The sequence below is a fragment of the Euphorbia lathyris genome, chromosome 9 (assembly GCF_963576675.1).
Source record: "Euphorbia lathyris chromosome 9, ddEupLath1.1, whole genome shotgun sequence".
In the NCBI taxonomy this organism is placed as follows: Eukaryota; Viridiplantae; Streptophyta; class Magnoliopsida; order Malpighiales; family Euphorbiaceae; genus Euphorbia; species Euphorbia lathyris.
Genome location: NC_088918.1, coordinates 18,070,197 through 18,089,337, shown reverse-complemented (window position 1 = coordinate 18,089,337; position 19,141 = coordinate 18,070,197). Strand labels below are relative to the sequence as shown.

At 35.0% G+C, this 19,141-nt stretch overlaps 1 long non-coding RNA gene, 1 other non-coding gene and 1 pseudogene across 2 annotated transcripts; all 3 read left to right on the top strand.

The window, feature by feature from the left end:
* The first annotated feature begins 6,673 nt into the window (after window positions 1–6,673).
* Window positions 6,674–6,849, top strand: LOC136207542 (U2 spliceosomal RNA; annotated as a pseudogene).
* A 5,915-nt stretch (window positions 6,850–12,764) lies between these two features.
* On the top strand, window positions 12,765–12,923 carry LOC136207501 (U1 spliceosomal RNA). The gene has a single exon (XR_010676647.1). It is a non-coding gene; the product is annotated as a U1 spliceosomal RNA (small nuclear RNA).
* A 1,949-nt stretch (window positions 12,924–14,872) lies between these two features.
* Window positions 14,873–16,219, top strand: LOC136207173 (uncharacterized). Its single transcript, XR_010676603.1, has 2 exons — window positions 14,873–15,076; window positions 15,963–16,219. It is a non-coding gene; the product is annotated as an uncharacterized lncRNA (long non-coding RNA).
* Window positions 16,220–19,141: the final 2,922 nt, after the last annotated feature.

Sequence of the window (19,141 nt, the reverse complement as noted above, 5' to 3'; positions counted from 1 at the left end):
GATTCATTATTTCTAGTGTATCAGAATAGTTTGAATGTAATTTCTGAAGTGTTAGAACTGTTTGCTGACTTCATTTATCTCAGGTTTGATTCAATATAGAGATTTTTTGGGAGCTCCCAGCATGGCATTGGATGAAATTTGATTCGACTTGGCACTGTCACTGGGAAGGATTCCTGATACCGACTCTGCAGATAACACATGCTGCAAACTGCCTGGTGCGGAATTCTTGAGTTCTAAGTTTTGGAGGAGAACAAAAGGTTGTTATCCTACTGCAAGGTTTTCTTCTTCTGGAAATAACCAAAGATTTTCTAGAGAAAATGAGATGAAGAGAAAAACAATTCTTTGATTAAAGAGAAAACAGAAATTACAACACAATCTTGTTAAAAAGATACAGGGGTATACTAGCCTATATAGCCTACTTCTATGACACCTGTCCTTAATAACTAACTGTCTAACTAATCTTGTAACTATAGTTAGATTTATTAACTAGTGATGATTAACTAATTGTTAACAAACTAACAGCTAATTAATAACTGCTACTAAACTTAACATTCCCCCCTCAAGTTGGTAATGTTTATAGAGACAATACCAAACTTGGACAGAAATCGATCAAGTTGATTCCCTGTCAAAACTTTTGTGAAAATATCTGCTAGTTGACAAGTTGAGGATACATGAGGGGTGCAAATAAATCCTTGCTCCACATAATCTCTAACGAAATGTATGTCAATGTCAAAATGTTTGGTCTTCTCATGATCCACTGGGTTTGCTGCAATTGCTATTGCAGAAGTATTATCACAGTACAAAGATATAGGCTTAGGAATTGAAATCTTGAAAACAGCAAGTAGAAATGTGATCCACTTGATTTCACAAGCAGTGGTCGCCATACTTCTATATTCAGCTTCTGTTGAAGACCGACTGACAGTTGATTGCTTCTTGCTCTTCCATGAAACTAGAGATTTGCCTGAAAAAATGCAATACCGAGTGACTGATTTTCTTGTTGCTTTGCAGACCCCCCAATCTGCATCACAGTATGCTATTAAGTTCAAATCTTTTTGTTGTGGATAGAACAAACCTCGAGTCATTGTACCCTTCAAGAACCTGAGTACATGTGTTGCAGCATCTAAATGATGCTGTTGAGGTGTAGTCATGAACTGACTAAGCTGCTGAACCCTAAAACAGATATCTGGACGAGTGAACCCTAAGTATAAGAGTCGTCCTATGAGTCTCCGATAAACATCTGCAGACTGTAAAAGAGGTGAATCCTGTTTTGGTTGAAAACCTGAAGGTAATGGAGAAGAGACTACAGTAGCTTCTTTCAAATTTGCATATGCTAGAAGGTCTTTTGTATACTTAGTTTGGGAAAGAATCATGCCATCAGAAGATCTTGCCACTTCTATACCCAAAAAATACTTCACATACCCGAGGTCTTTGATAGTAAATTGACTATGTAAGAAATCTTTCAATGCTTTGATATGCGCTTCTGAATTACCAGTAATTAGCAGATCATCTACATAAAGAACCAAAGCTGTGAAATGATTCCCTTCCTCCTGTGTATAAAAACAGTGATCATGTATTGACCTATGAAAACCAAACTGCAATAACTTTGCAGACATTTCCTTATTCCACATTCTGCCAGCTTGTTTAAGTCCATACAATGACTTGACCAGTTTGCAAACTTGATTGGGAGCTGCTTTAGTGTAACCTTCAGGAGGTAACATATATAAATTCTCTTCTATATACCCATGTAAATAGGCATTATTTATGTCTATTTGATGAATGGCCCAGCCTCTTGCAGCTGCTAGTGCAAGAAAAGTCCTGACAGTAACCACCTTAGCCACAGGTGAGTAAGATTCTGTGTAGTCAAGACCGTAGGTTTGATTGTATCCTTTGCAACAAGTCTTGCTTTAAATCTCTCTATAGTGCCATCTGCTTTTCTTTTGACCTTAAAAACCCATTTGGAGGCTATAGCTTTCTTCTGTGGAGGCAAACTTGTGAGAAGCCAAGTTCCATTTTCTTCAAGAGCTTGCAATTCCATAGCCATAACTGCCTGCCATCTATCATCCATAGCAGCCTGTTTATAAGACTTTGGCTCATGTTCCTCCACTATTAAGTTTGCTAGGAATGTTTGATGAGATTTAGAAAAAATAGGAGAGTGCCAGATGTCAAAAGAGGAATTGGGTATTAGGATGACATTGCTCACAAAATCGGTAAGCCAAGAAGGTTTATTGATGTGCCTACCAAATCTGTTTTGCTGAGGTATAGTGTTTTGCTGGGGTACAGAGGAAATTGTAGTTAAGTTTTGAGTTTGTATATGCTGGGGTGCTTAGGAGGATGTTCATACAATTCTGAAACTGATTCTGTAGTCGGGCTTGGTTCTGTAGTTGTGTCATTTGGAATAGTGTGATCAAGAGGTAAATTATTGGAAACATGAGATATTATAGGTGCAGGAATCAAATCTGGTTCATAATATGCAGTGGAATGAAACAATGTGGGAATACCAGTAGAGGAGGACGGTGAATCTGCTGTAAGTAATGCAGGAACAGTAGATTTAAATGGGAACACATCCTCATGAAAAATAACATCCCGAGTTACATGTATGTAATTTGTATCACAATTCAAAACCATGTAACCTTTATGACCAGGGTTATAACCAAGAAAAACACCTTTATATGCCCTTGCTGCTAGCTTATCTTTATGAGGAAGTACATTAGTAGCAAAACACAAACAGCCAAATACCTTTAAGTGAGAATAATCTGGTTGTCGTTTGTGTAATCTCTCGAAAGGTGTCTGCCAATCTAGCATTTCCACAGGCAATAAATTGATCACATGAGTAGCGGTCATCAAAGCTTCCCCCCAATATTTGTGCGGCAGTCCAGACTGAAATAAAAGAGCCCTTGTGACCTCTAGGAGATGCTTATGCTTTCGTTCAACAATCCCGTTCTGTTGAGGAGTATAAGCACATGACCTCTGGTGTTGAATGCCAAAAGAAGCGAATAAGGACTGACAAGCACTATTGACAAATTTAGTACCATTATCGCTGCGGATAGTCTGGATTTGCATTTGAAATTGAGTTTGTACCAACAAAATGAACTGCTTCAAGTAATTACAAATCTCAAATTTGCTTGGCAATAAAATGGTCCACAGGGCTCTAGAATAGTCATCGACTATTGTTTAAACAAACCGAAATTGATTTGTAGATTCTAAGTGATAAGGACCCCATGTATCAACATGCACAAGTTCAAAAATATGATGAGATTGTGAGCTACTATGTGGAAAAACAAGCCTATGCTGCTTAGCAAGAGGGCAAACTTCACAAAGAACATTTATTTCAGTACATTGAATAGATTTGACATTCTTTAACTTCTTCCAAGACACATGACCCAACCAATAATGCCAAAGAACATTCTCATCCACTACTTTAGACTTACAAACACTACTTAAAGCAAAATCTTGAAGAAAATTACTATTCTGTAATACCTCAGCTTGAAGAGATCTTTTTGACAAGATATAAAGTCCTTCTTCCAAGAACCCTATTGCCAAAACTCTTTTAGTCTTCAGGTCCTGTAAAACACAATAAGCAGGGTAAAATTTGATACCAATCTGTTCTTCCTGCAGTAGCTGTCCTACTGACAATAGATTGTATTTAAAAGAAGGTACATATAGGACATTCTTCAAGTGAAAAATGTCACTAAACTTCACCACACCCTTTTGTGTAATATGTTTTATACTCCCATCTGGTAGATAAACCGATTGTGTTTGAGGCAATGGATAAATCTCAACTAAACTAGACAAATGTGCACACATATGTGTTGTAGCTCCCGAATCAATTATCCATATATCGCTACTTGCATATTTTAGTGATTTAGAATGAAATGTGTTACCTGCAAAACCAGAAAAGCAAGCATAATCATTTGTAGGTTTTGGTGCAGAGAAAGATTTTTGGTATTTCTGGAACTCTTTCTGTATTAAATAAGAAAGAAAAGTTGACTGATCCTGTTCATCATCTCCTTCTGCACATGCTTCTTGAACCAAATGAGCCTGCTGTGTGCCGCCCCTCTTATTTCCTCGTTTCTTCGGTTTAAACCAGTCAGGATAACCCTTAATCTTGAAACAAGTTTCCTTGAGATGACCTGGTTTCTTGCAGTGAGAACATACCATTTCTTCTTTACTCTTGCCATCCAAATCATTCTTAAAACTTGCTGCTACATTGGCAATCTCCAATTTATCAAACTGAGCACCAATGCGGACATTTTGTCTCTGCTTTTCCATCTTTTGGACCATGGAATACGCCTTGTTGACAGAGGGTAGGGGATCCATCATAAGGATCTGATTTCGAGTATGCTCATAGAAACCGTTTAAACCCATCAAAAACCCCATTAAATGATCTGCTTCTATCATATCTCCTTGAGTCAATGAGTACAATTGCAAGTTGGTATTGGGTTAAGATCAGCAAGATCTTCCCACAGCCTTTTCATTTTTGTGAAATATATGCAAACATTCATATCTCCTTGAGTCAATGAGTTCAATTCTTTCTTGATTTGATAAATTAGAGGCCCATTTGACTCGCCAAACCTTTGCGCTAACTCAAGCCAAAGTTCCCTTGCTGTTTTCACGTATAAGAAAGATTCTGAAAGATCTTTACTTATAGATCCAAGTAACCATGAAAGAACCATACTATCGCACTTCCTCCGTTTCTTATGTAAGGCAACTGAACCAATTGGTGGCTCAAGATCATCACGAAGGACAAATTCCATCTTATCCTTAGCTTGAAGTCCTATTTTTACTACTCAAAGCCAGGAAAAATAGTTTGTGGTAGTAAGTGGTGCACTTACAAGAGATAATCCAGGATTATCAGACTTTTACAACTTGAGCAAATCTGCATCTGTATCGCTCGTCATTTCGTCTGAAGATGCTTCTGAAGAGGCTTTTGATTTTTCTTCACTTGATTCTTCTAGATCTTGCTGACTTATGGGACTGGAATTTTCTTCGCTTGATTCTTCCTCTACTTGCTGACTTCGACTGGAATTTGTTGAATTAGAATGGTGATGCGATTGTGGTTCTTCAAATTCTTCTGATTCTGTTTCAAGGATTCGAAGATTGCTGGCTTTCTTGTTATTCTGTCTTTGTTTCTTCTTTCTCCTACCCACCATCGATTATCTATGCGGAACGCTTTGATACCATCTAGAGAAAATGAGATGAACAGAAAAACAATTCTTTGATTAAAGAGAAAACAGAAATTACAACACAATCTTGTTAAAAAGATACAGGGGCATACTAGCCTATATAGCCTACTTCTATGACAGCTGTCCTTAATAACTAACTGTCTAACTAATCTTGTAACTATAGTTAGATTTATTAACTAGTGATTATTAACTAACTGTTAACAAACTAACAGCTAATTAATAACTGCTACTAAACTTAACAGATTTCAGCACCAAAACAGCGCTAGATTTATCGGATGATTTTCGGAGTGGCGGAAGGAGGAATTTAGATTTCTATTCAAGCCAAATGACAAATAACATAATCCAAAACAATTGGACAAGTTCTGAATGCCAATGGGATTCCTGAAACTTCATCAGATTCACCTAGAGCATCAGTGAATTAAGCAAGCAGGTAATTACGTCTCTTTAACTTTTTATCCTTGGAAACGCGTGGACATGCTTGAAACTGTACTTTGTTTTTGTTTACATGGAGGGTTCTTATAATTAAATGTTGTAGCTTACAAAAACGTTTTACTGACCTTCATTTATCACATTAATGAAAATTAAATTTGTGTTTAATGTAACCTTCTTCCTATTTGAATGATTTTTCAGTTTGAAACACAGGAAAAATTTCAGTCCAAAAATTTCTTTGCGATTCGCAGTGGTGTCAAATCTGCTTTGCCATCCTTGGGAGCTAACCAATTTGATTAAAATGGCCCAAAAGAATGGTCTGGCCTTTTTCAACTGGTTTTTGTTCAGTCTCACCAGCTAATCAATCTATTATATATCATTATTTTTGTCATGGCTTCTCTGGATAATCTTTATCACAAAACAGCTTCAGTTGATATATCCAGCCTTCATGTACAGTCTTGAGATCAATCCCCATTGGAGATGCACGAGCAGGATAATGAAGCATCAGGTATAAATAAGATTCACGCACCAGTAAGGACTAACCTGGACAGGGCCATCAATAAGGGCCATAAAAAAGGCTCATGGCCAAAGGGTACGATCTTTATCAATGTTTAGATTAGGGGGTAAAGGTTTAGACTTTCCGTCCTGGTTTGTTTCTGTGGGGGCCTGTCGTAAACGTGGCCCCCCTCCAATCCTAGTTTCAATTTTTGATGTGTAGCAGAGCCTTTTATGGCTGATGATGAGCGTTACTTAACTTCTGAAGCTGGCTAACAAATTGTAGAAGCTTTGGTCGTTTTTCTTCGTATTTTTTCAGCATTCTAGTTAGTTTCTCAATGTATTTCCTGATGTTAATGGGTTTCAATTATTTGTGTTGGAGACTATGTGAAGACTTGACATGGAACGTTAATTATCTTGGAGTCCCTGATGAGGTAATTTTTGTTTTGTTTTGCCCCTTCATACCAATCAATCAATCTTTACCATATCTTCTGAGGCATTTCAATTAGGGGTGTCAAAATGGGATGTATAAGAATGGGAATAAAATGATAGTTGTATCAAACGGAATACCGTGTCAGAAGCGTATGTCTTCTTATCAGTTTAATATCTGATATGTGGGTCACTGGTCCACACAATATTAAACTAATTTTTATAAGGGGACGGCCTATATCAATGGCTTGCCATTGGGGTCTTCAAGTGTGGCCATTGTGTTGCACTATAGCACTGGTCTGGTTCACTCTCAATTCCAGTTCTATCTTTAGAGTTCTTGATTTTTAATTTGTTGACTTTTATTTAAAATAGATAGCAAAATAAAGGTTGATATTGGAGCTTAGACTTTGTGTGTTAGGGGTAATAATTGAATAGTACATATAGATAGCAAAATAATGGTTGATATTAGAGCTGATAGATTGATGTTAGACTTTGTGTGTTAGGGGTAATAATTGAATAGTACATATAGATAGCAAAATAATGGTTGATATATGTTATTCAGAATTGTATTTCTTGTCTGTTCATTTACATTTTGATCTGAATTTTTATGTCTGAGTTTCATATGATTTCTTTAAGGCATGGCATATATTTTTCCCCCTTTTGTTACTTGGTGGCCTTTACAGCCGGTCCCAAGCCCAGACAAAGGAGGAGGGTTGCGGTAGGTTTGTGGCGGCCAGCGTAAAACTTAGCCACATCTTATGACATGAACCATACTATAAATACTGTTGGGGCGTTCCCTACTCAGCGACGCGCTGCACTTCCTAGACCCGGGTGTAGTGATAAATGTGCAAGGGTTGCTAGGTCGTCGCCCCGAAGCGGCGTGCCACCCCAGGACCCGGGGGTGGTGTCAAATATGCAAGGGTTGCGGGTAAATAAGCTAGTCCACGGTAATGGTAGGGGTAGGGGTAAGGGTAGGGGTAAGGATAGTAGGTTACGCTTTGGGACATGGAACATAGGTTCTTTGACAGGAAGATTAGCTGAAATTGTAGATGTTATGAAGAGGAGGAGAATAAATATAATGTGCCTACAAGAAACCAAGTGGGTTGGAGCCAAGGCTAGAGAGATAGCTCCTTGGGGTTATAAGCTTTGGTACTCAGGAAAGGATAAGGGTAGAAATGGAGTAGGTATTCTTATTGATAGGGAGTATATTGATGATGTAGTAGCGGTGTCTAGGAAGAGCGATAGAATTATGAGTGTTAAGCTAGTGATAGGGGATGGGGTTGTGAATGTCATTAGTGCATATGCGCCACAAATAGGATTAGATGTCTCTATAAGACAAGCTTTTTGGGAGGACTTAGAGGAAGTGGTGCAACAGGTTCCTAGGGATGAAAAAATGGTACTGGGGGGTGATCTCAATGGACATGTGGGCTCTAGGCAAGATGGGTTTGAGAGTGTTCATGGAGGGTATGGTTTTGGAGATAAGAATGAAGCAGGAAATGATATTTTGGAATTTGCATCAGCCTATGACTTGAGTATCATGAACACATGGTTTATGAAGAGAACATCCCACTTAGTGACTTATCGGAGTGGCGGTAATGCGAGCCAAATTGACTTCTTCTTAGTAAGGAGTGCTTGGAGAAAGAGTTATATTGATTGTAAGGTGATCCCTGGTGAGAGTACGAAAACCCAACATAGAGTAGTGGTGCTTGATTTTCGAAGTAGGAAATGTATAAGAAAACAAACCCCACAAGTAGAGACTAAGATTAAGTGGTGGAAATTGCAAGGGGAGAATCAACAAAAATTTGTGGATGAGATGACCAAAAAAGATGTTTGGACTTGTAATATGGATTTAGATATAGATTCGATATGGACTAAGATGGAGCATAGTATAAGGGAAGTAGCGAAGGAAGTTCTAGGGGAATCTAAAGGTAGCATGCCACCGGGTAAGGACACATCTTGGTGGACAGAAGAAGTACGACAAGCAGTAAAGAGTAAGCGAGAATCCTATAAAATATTGGGGAAATGTAGGAGTGACGAGAACTACGAAAAATACAAAGAGGCTAAAAGGGAAGTAAAGAAGGTCATACGAGATGCTGGAGCAAAGGTGAATCGGGATCTGTATACAAGATTGGATACAAAAGAAGGGGAAAGAAACATATATAGAATTGCTCGGATGAGAGATAGGAAGACGCGAGATCTCGGAAAAGTTAAATGTGTGAAGGATGTGGACCAGAAAGTCCTAGTTGGAGATAAGGATATGAAGGAACGATGGAGGTCCTATTTTGATGACTTATTTAATGGAGATCGCAGACAAGATGTTGGAGATATAAGTATCCATCACGATATGATAAATCATGAATGCCTGCGGAGAATTCAAAAGGGTGAAGTCAAAATGGCATTAAGTAAGATGAAGTTGAAGAAAGCAGTAGGACCCGATGGCATCCCTATTGAGATTTGGAGATGTTTGGGAGAAAGAGGAATCGAATGGTTGACGACGTTCTTCAACAAAATTTGGAGAAACAATAAGATGCCATCAGAATGGAGGAAAAGTATCTTAATCCCTTTATATAAGAACAAAGGCGATGTCCAAGATTGTGCCAACTATCGGGGAATCAAATTAATGAGTCACACTATGAAACTTTGGGAGCGAGTGATCGAACAAAGGCTAAGGAGGACGGTGAAGATCTCGGAAAACCAGTTTGGCTTTATGCCGGAAAGATCAACTATGGAAGCCATCCATCTAATGAGACAATTAATGGAGCACTATCAAAATAAGAAGAAAGACTTGCATATGGTTTTCATTGACTTGGAGAAAGCATATGATAAGGTACCAAGGGAAGTACTTTGGTGGGCCTTGATAAGGAAAGGCATTTCGCGGAAATATATTGACATCATAAAGGACATGTATGAGGGAGCATGCACGAGTGTACGTACTAGTGTTGGGAAGACTGAAGAGTTTCCTATTACGATTAGAGTGCATCAAGGTTGCGCACTAAGCCCACTTCTTTTTGCCATCGTTATGGATGAACTAACAAGTTCACTTCAAATGGTATACCATGGTGCATGCTGTTTGCAGATGATATTGTGTTGGTTGATGAGACGAAAGGAGTGGAGAGGAAGTTGAAACTATGGAGACAAACTCTAGAATCTAGAGGCTTTAAGTTGAGCCGAAGTAAGACAGAATATTTGAAGTGTAAGTTTAGCGGCCATAGGAGAAGGGAGCCAGGGACAATCACCCTAGATGGGAGAGTTGTTCAGGCCTCGGATTGCTTCCGGTATTTAGGATCTATTATCCAAACGGATGGAGAAGTAGATGGAGATGTTGCTCATAGGATTAAAGCCGGTTGGTCGAAGTGGAAGAGTGCTACGGGTTTCCTTTGTGACCCCGGCATGCCTAATAGATTGAAGGGAAAATTAGACCAGCATTGTTATATGGTACGGAGTGTTGGGCAGTGAAATGCTGCCATACCCATAAGATGTCGGTGACGGAGATGCGTATGCTGAGATGGATGTGTGGTCATACGAGAAAGGATCGGGTGAGTAATGAAATAATTATGACAAAAGTAGGGGTCACGTCTATTGAGAATAAAATGAGAGAAAACCGACTAAGGTGGTTTGGCCATGTGAGACGTAGAGCGCTTGATGCGCCGGTTAGGAGAACCAAAGAGTGGCAAAGGGATATAGTGGTGAGGGGTAGGGGAAGACCTAAGCAAACTTGGAGGAGGCTGATCGAGAGTGATATGAGTTTACTGGGAATTGAGGAAAATATGGTAGTGGATAGGACGGAGTCGAGAGAGCGAATTTGTGTCGCTGACACGATTTGATTTGACGTTTTTATATGATGGTTCATGTTAGCCGACCCCGAATCATTTCGGGACTAAGGCTTTGTTGTTGTTTGTTAGGATAAGCTAAGTAAGAGATGCAGTGCATATTTATGTAGATGTTTAATTGAATTTTGCATGTTTAATTGAATTTTGCATCCATGTTGACATGAAGATAGATCTCTGTTTTGATTTTTGGTTATGTTTGGCTATTCTCCAAATGTGGTCACATAATAATCTACTGTGAATTTCTGAGATTCTATTATAATTATTCAACTAAGCAGACATAGGATTGATAAGTATCGGTTGAATTCTCTATATGCCTTTCATTTTATTTGAGGTTGAATTTCTGTTCCAATGGTTTCTGGAACTGATATGATTGATGGAAGTGTATCCTCTGTTGATCATCATCCTTTCTTTGCTTTGTATCTGTGGCACTATTGAATATTACTCTGTATGTAGTGTGATTACTGAGAAGCCGTTAATGTGAAGCTGTGCTAATAGAGTATATAGCTTTATTAGTTACCATTATTCCAATAGTAGAATTCACACTTGTTCACTTCTATTTTTTAGTGCCAATATCTACTCTGAGTTAGTATGTATTCTTTCTTTTGATTGGTTCGGAGGAAATGTTGCCGATGCAATCACTTTCTCAGTCCTGACCAAACAACAAAATAAAAAATTTAAGAATTGAAGTTGTTGAGAATATTAATTGCTCCAGCTCTAAAACAAAAGGTTATATGACACCTGTTATGTTAGTAAATGGCAGAGTTGAGAAACCTTTATGAATAAAATTAGTACTATTGGAGCCCGGGTATGGAACTACTTTTACATTTTCTTTGCTATTTAGATTGAAAATCTCTCATTTTTGTTCCCGTAAAAAAATCATTATTCTTCCAACTAATTTTTTAATTTAAATTTTCAGTACCGGGTTTTAAGGTCCTGTTCTTTTTTGTTGAAATTAAATTAAATTAACTTAACTGAATTGAACTTAACTTAACAATAATAATGATATTAGACTTTTAAAAAAATAATAATAAATAATAATTTTGGATGAATAATATTGAATATTGAATAATAACAATAATATTATAAATTATATGTATATATATAATAATAATAAATGATATATTATATATAAATAATTATAATTATAATAAAAAAATAATGAATTATATATATATAATAAAAAATGATGAATTATATATAAATTATAATAATATATAGGGATAAGTACAAAAAAAATGTCTGTGGTATACCGGATTTGCGAATTCGGCTCTGTGGTTTTTTTTTTTGCAAACGGAGGTCTGTGCTAAACGCCGTTAGCAAACAGAGGCTAAATTGACTAACGGTGTTAAAATTCAAAGAGAAAAGAGTTAATTTGGTCCTTATATTTATTTATTTTATAAATTAACCCCCCTAATTATCTAATTATCACAAATAAACCCCAAAATTAAAAATAAAAAACAAAAATACCTTATTCTTCTTCTTCTTATTCTTCCATTAATTTCTTCTTCTATTAATAGAAGAAGAAGAAGAAGAAGAAGAAGAAGAAGAAGAAGAAGAAGAAGAAGAAGAAGAAGAAGAAGAAGAAGAAGAAGAAGAAGAAGAAGAATGTATTTTTTATTTTTATTTTTGATTTTGAGGTTTATTTGTGATAATTAGATAATTAGGGGGGTTAATTTATAAAATAAATAAATATAAGGACCAAATTAACTCTTTTCTCTTTGAATTTTAACACCGTTAGTCAATTTAGCCGCTGTTTGCTAACGGTTTGTAACACAGACCTCTGTTTGCAAAAAAAAAAAATACCACAGGGCCGAGTTTGCAAATCCGGTATACCATAGGCATTTTTTTTTTGTACTTATCCCTAATATATATATAAATTATATATTGATAATTATAATTATAATAAATAATTATAAATTATATATATATATATATAATAAATGATATCTTATATATAAATAATTATAATTATAATTATAATAAAAAATGATAAATTATATATAAATAATTATAATTATAATAAATAATGATGATATATATATAAATTATAATAATAAATAATTATAATATAATTTATTATTATAATTTATATATATTTCATCATTATTTATTATAATTATAATTATAATTATTTATATATACTTTATTTTATATATATAATTTTTCATTTTTTATTATAATTATAATTATTTATATATAATATATCATTTATAGCAAATAATGATAATTACTGAAATTAAATTACTGAATTGAACTAAATGCTACTGAACTGAATTTACTTATACTGAATTTAAGTTAAAAAGAACAGAGCCTAAGTCTTAACAAGGGAAGCAAAGTGTTGAGAGCAAATCCCACATCGGACAGAAGGAGCGGGATAACGAGGCTGCAGGGTATAATAATACTATAATCGAAGGAGCAATGGGTGATCAATGAGGCTCATGGCCTAGGATTGAAACTCCATTGCACTTAGGAGAGGTGCTTTCCTAAAGTCTCCCCAAGTGGGAGAGCTTACATCGTAATTTGTGGTAGTGGGTGCCTGCGTTCGCGTTGCCCTTCCAATACTAGTTTCAGTTTTTTTTATTGATCTCAGAAACTTTCAGAAGTTGGGATTATTTTGCTCCAGCATTGTTTATTTTCTCAGTATCCAAGCAGGTTTTCCTACTTTTTATCTGTTCTCTCTAGCTATGTATTTCCTCCTATTAGTATATGCGATTTATTAATTTTAGGCCTAATACACAAATAACCCCTGAACTTATCTAAATGTTGCAATTGCCCCCTCCAACTTTCAATTGTAACAACTTACCCCTTAAACTTGTCCAATTGTAAAACATAACCCTAAATTGGGAATTTTTTTACCCCGTACTTGAAGCAACCGTAAAAATGTTTTTCCGGATTCGTATCACGCCAAAGATCTGATTATCACATTCCACGAGCGTTGCAGCTTTTGTATTTCACATGTTTCTTCAATTGTAGTCCATGTCAACAATTTGAGGTTATGTTTTACAATTGGACAAGTTTGAGGGGTAAGTTGTTACAATTGAAAGTTCTGGGGGGGGCAGTTGCAATATTTGGACAAGTTCATAGGGTTATTTGTGTATTTAAGCTTTAATTTTATGTAACAAACAAAGGATAAGTTATTCCTTATTGTGCTTCTCGTTATCAAATAGGGATTCAAATGTTTCTATGGGACGCTATGTTGGGGCTTGATTATACTACATTCGGTTATGTATCAGCTTCCTATTTCGTTGCTAAAGACAGCCCTCGGTCATCCATCACTACAAGAAAATTGAGTATTAGTGAGAAAAAAATAATGAGAATAACAAAATATTCTTACTAAAAGCATATTCTCCATAATTTTAATGAGAATAAATTATATGTTTTAATAATAATAGCAAAACAATTTATTTATTAATTTTTAGTTTATTTTATTCTCATCAATACATGTTTTTACGAATTTATTAAATTCTACCTTTGACTATTCTCATTATATTTTTTTAGCTTAATATTAATAAGATTATTTATCCTCACCAATATCTCTAAATAATTTTCCCCCAAAAATTTTGGTTTACCGCCTCTCTTTTCCCCAAATTTTTCAGCTTCCCTCCACTTTAGGGTTCCCTCCATCTTTGGGTCTCAGTCAAGGTAAATCTATAAACTTATATGTCATCTAGTTATATGTAGATTTATATTTGCTGCCTCAAGAGAACTAATTAATATTTGGAGGTTTTGTCGTACCATATGTTGTAGGACTGTTTTGAACACGAGAATATAGAAATTTATCGTGAAGAAACCTTGGAGCATATGGGTTATTTGTGGACAGTATGGAGGTCGAAATTGTATCTTACTTACGTGAAAACTTGCAAAACCAAAGGGGAAGCCTTGAAAAATCGTCCACCGCATATTAATGTTATAGATTGGACGTGGCTTGTGAACGAGAAATTTTTTACTGAAGATTTTCAGGTATAGTATTTTTTGCTTGTATATTATACCATAAAGAGTCCGAAGAAATCTGATGTTTTACAATATTTATAGAAAATGAGCAAACGAAACATGAAAAATAGAGCGAAGACGGTCATGCCTCATCGTAGTGGAAGTAAGCCACATCGAGCAATTATTTATGATATGGTAAGAAGCAAGTCTACAACGCCTTCTTTTCCTTTATTTCATTAATCAGTTAAATAAAATTACACTTTCATTTACATCAAAATAGGGAGGCAAAGATGGAAATCCACCTAATTTCCAAAGTCTTTTCTTCGAGACTCGGCAAAAAAATGGAAAATTACAAGACCAAGAAATGACAAACAAATATGTAAACATTTCTAATTGGTTATCTAAAGTTATATTATTGTATGTTAAGTGTTTAATACTACATTTAATCCATTTGAGCTTTGTAGGATGAAATTGTGAAGACCACACAATCTGACCCATCACTTTCCACGATAGAGGTGATTGACAAATGTTTTGGACCACAATCCCACAACCGTGTCTTTGGTTATGGAGGTGGAATGAAGCGAAAGCAATTGAGTGGATCAAAATCTGCTTATGAAAAAGAGCTCGAGACTAAAATCCAAGAGAGAGATGATAAAATTCAAGAGAGGGATGCTAAAATCCAAGAGAGGGAAGAAGAAAATAGTAACCTCAAGAGAAGATTGGAGGCGATTGAAAGCAAGTTAGAGAAAATGGGGAATGGTTGTGTCCAATCAGCATCAGGTGCATCGCCAACTGCAGATACTAACAATCACGAGATGTGTGATAAATATCATTCATGCTTATATCTTTTTTGGTGTTAACAATGGTTGGATGAAGCTAATGAAATCTATGTCTGTTTTGAATATCATCTCTCTGTTTTTAATATATGTTTGTATTTTCTACCATATATGCCCATCTGTTTTGAGAAAATTGGGCACTTGGTTTGGTATATGGTTTTTGAAATTTTGTTGTTGCTTTGCGTTATGCATTAAGTCTGCCCATTAATGTTGTGTAGTAGTGAACAATGTGTATCTTCGAAAGTTATGTTTCAATGTAACTTTGTTGATTCATTGCTCCAAAACCTGAATTGTTGTTGCTCATAATAAGTATGATGTAATGTTTGAGGTGTGGTTTATTGGAATATCACGATTCTTGGGTATTTGAAGGTGTTATAATCCTAGATGTTCACTGATGTTATTTAGGAAAATGGTGAATAGTGGTTTGCTAGGAAATGATAGAAGTATGTGTAATTGTTTTTAGTGCTTTCGGTAAGTCAGGGATATTGAAAGAAGGATGTTCCATAACAAAACTGGTCCTATAACAGAACAAGACCAGTTCAGCTTTGGTTCATGGGATTTGGCATATCTTGCTTGCCTAAAATAAAGTAATTTTTGACATGTTTGGTTTTTTAGATTTGTTCACTATATTTTGAATTTTCTTTAAGCATGACATATTCATCTTTGTGTTTATTTGGACAATTAGAAATCCTAAATAGACATGCATCATTAACATTTTACTAGTCATTTTTAACTTGTTAGCCATTCATCAGATGTGCTTGCAAATATATTGCTGAATCATTTATATCAAATGATGTGTCTAGTAATTATGCTGTTGTTATTTTTTACAGGCTGCACGAAAGTGAAGGTTGAAGCTATAGATTAACATAGTTAGTATTTTTTGTGGACAAAGTATCTGGTTTTGCATCATATAGATGAAGGTGCTTTCAAATGAATATATATTGTAAAGCAATTAGTGAATTATTAGTACTTTTTGGACAAATTATCTCTTTTCTCAGCATAGAGAATTGTCTCTATGTGTTAATGAATAGTACTTTGTAATATTTTGAATTTGAAGGTATATGATATGTCTCTTTTAGTGGTTTAATTTGTGATACTAAAACTACTTTTTTTTGTATTGTTATTTTTTTTATGTTGGAAAGATGATAATGCAATATAATAATGAGTTTTCTCAATGATTACAAATATTTCTAGTGGGGATATATTTTATCATTATTATTAATTTTTAATGGCATATATATCTTGGTATATATAAATACTTATAGTGAGGATAATGTTTATCATTATTATTAATTTTTAATGACATATAATGTCATTTTATAAATATTTCTAATGAAGATAATTTTTATCACTACTATTACTTTTTATGATGAAAATTTCACGGAATAATTAGAAGACTTTTTATTATTATAAAAACTTTCATGAGAATATTTTTTTAATATAGTGAGAGAACTCTTTTTCATTATAAATATTTTAATAAGAATTATTTTTAAATCATAACAAATATTTTAGTGAGAGGATTTAATTATCATTAATTTATTTTTCTAATAGGGATAAACTTAGTATCATTGAATGTTTATAGTGAGAATATCCCTTTGCCCTCGTTAATACTTTTAGCAAGGGACCCCTGTAATGAAGGGGGCCATGAGAGTAATTATTCTCACTAAAAATAATTTTGTGAGGATATTTCGGCTTTTAGTGAGAATATTCCCCTTCGTTAAAAGCCATTTTTTTTGTAGTGCATTCCAAGGTAAAATAGTGGAGCCTTTATGCCTTTTGAACTCCCTTTAAGTATGTGTTAGAAAGAAGTTTTTGCTTGGGTATATGAATAACTAAGAGGAGTTATAGTTTCATTTTATGATAAATAGTTTAAAGGTAGTTTGGTATTTTGTTCACTCAATGTTCCTGCATTGAATTAGTTTCTATTGTGATTTAGTTTTAGTTTTCTGTGTATATAATGGCAATGTTGAGATTATTACTATATATGTAGGAGGAGACGTAAACGCCATTCCTAAGAAGCGTATAAACATAATCACATTGTGTATTACTGGGATTGAAGAAATGCATGTGTCAGTAATTTAGAATAGAGTCATTAGGGTTAGAGGGTTTAGAAGAACTGAATGGTGTAAAATTTACCCTAATATAAGAATTTGTATTAAGTGTTCTATTTATACAAAATATACTGGTAATTCTAACCCTAGAGATACACAAGATTAAGATAAGATTTACCAATTATTATCTTTGATAATTTAAATATAAATTATCCTAAAGATAAATATACTATTTATCTTTAACAACTGTAACATACATCTGACCATGGCTAAAAACTGGATGAGGGAGATATAAACCACATGTAAAATGGTTGTCATTGACTTTTGTTTATTGTCATCGCAAAACAAACATCCAAATGATATTGTCATCTTTGGTCCATTTTTTTGAGGAACATGTTGAAACACAATTTCCACACTAATTTTGATTTGACAAATATATATATATAAATTAGAATTAATATCCCTAAACAAAATTCTCAACACATTAAATTTAAAGAGAGATTTTTATATACTAATGTGTTTGTTGAGTGTTTGGATGAATTAAATGATAAGTGTAAAAGAAAGTAAAATAAAGCCCAAGTCCATGAGTTAAGCCAAAGCCCAAGGAAGTAAAGAAGAAAGTCAAGTGGATCAATGGCTTGTGGATTGACTCAGCCCAGCAGGAGGAAGGATCCAGAAGAGAGCCATTGCCTTCTTTACGAAGATGATGACTTCGAAGACCAAAGAAGGAAGCAGACAAGGCACAAGTTGACTTCCTAACTTGCAGACAAAGGCTAACCAATTGAGGAAAGATTCAGATGCAACAGACGAGTTGTCGCTGCGCTGTCTTACAAAAAATGGAGAGACAATCTGAGGCGTTCTGAGTAAAGCACTGAAGCGCTGCTAAACAAGAAACAGAATGACAGAGAAGACATCATTGTGATTGGCTGTGGCACTGGCTGTTGAGGATGAAAGGGATAGCAGAGTCGTTTCCCTCCAACGGTTATTTCAAAATTTGAAATGACTAATGCCTTGAAGTGTCACTATAAAAGGTCTGTCACTTGCTTCATTGGAACTTGATCTTCACATACGCGAAAGCTCTGAGCAAATTCATTCTTGAAGTTTCAGCTAAAAGCGAAGCAAAACAATATTACACAAACTCTTATTCTTCTGTGTAAACAGTAGAATAGATCATTCAAGTGTTCTTAGTTTAGAACAAAATATTATCAATCACTAAACTTAGTTAGGAGACTCTGAGTTGCTCGGTATTCAGCAATCAGAGTTGGATAATGCTGAGTGTAGGTATATAGAGGACGGTACTCTGTAACTGCTCACTGACTATTGTAAAGGGTTTGTGCTCTACCTGAAAGAGCTCAGTAGTGGATTAAAGCTCGAAAAATGAATTCTAGGGACTGGATGTAGGCAGGAGGCCAAATCAGGATAAAATTGCTGAGTAGTATCTTCTATCCCTTATCTCCTATATCTGCTTGCTTTTATCTTTGCGGTGAAATCATTTAACTTAAGTTTGCTGAGTTGCTAGATCTAGTGTTCTGTTCAGGAATGGACTTCTAAGTGCTATCTCCTGAATCAACGTCAGAAACAACTTTAGTTGCTGACCAACTAAAGCTGCCTCTGACCGCACTCAGTATCTTTGTGCTATTAAACTTTATGAGAAAATATATTTCACAAGTAAGAACAAGTCAGTTTAAATACTTAAAATTTTAAATAGTTCATTTAACCCCCCCTCCCCCCCCCTTAGGAACTTATTCTCATATCACAAGGGACCAACAGAACATACGATTCACGACAAAACAGTTTTCCAGATTACACAAGTGGTCACGCAATATGCAAATAAATTATAATCACACAGATATATGCAACATATGATGTATAATTAAAACTGATTTTTGATTATCAATTGTGAACTAATAATAATTTAATTAGAATAAAATTTCAAAATAATTATTTTTAATAAAGGA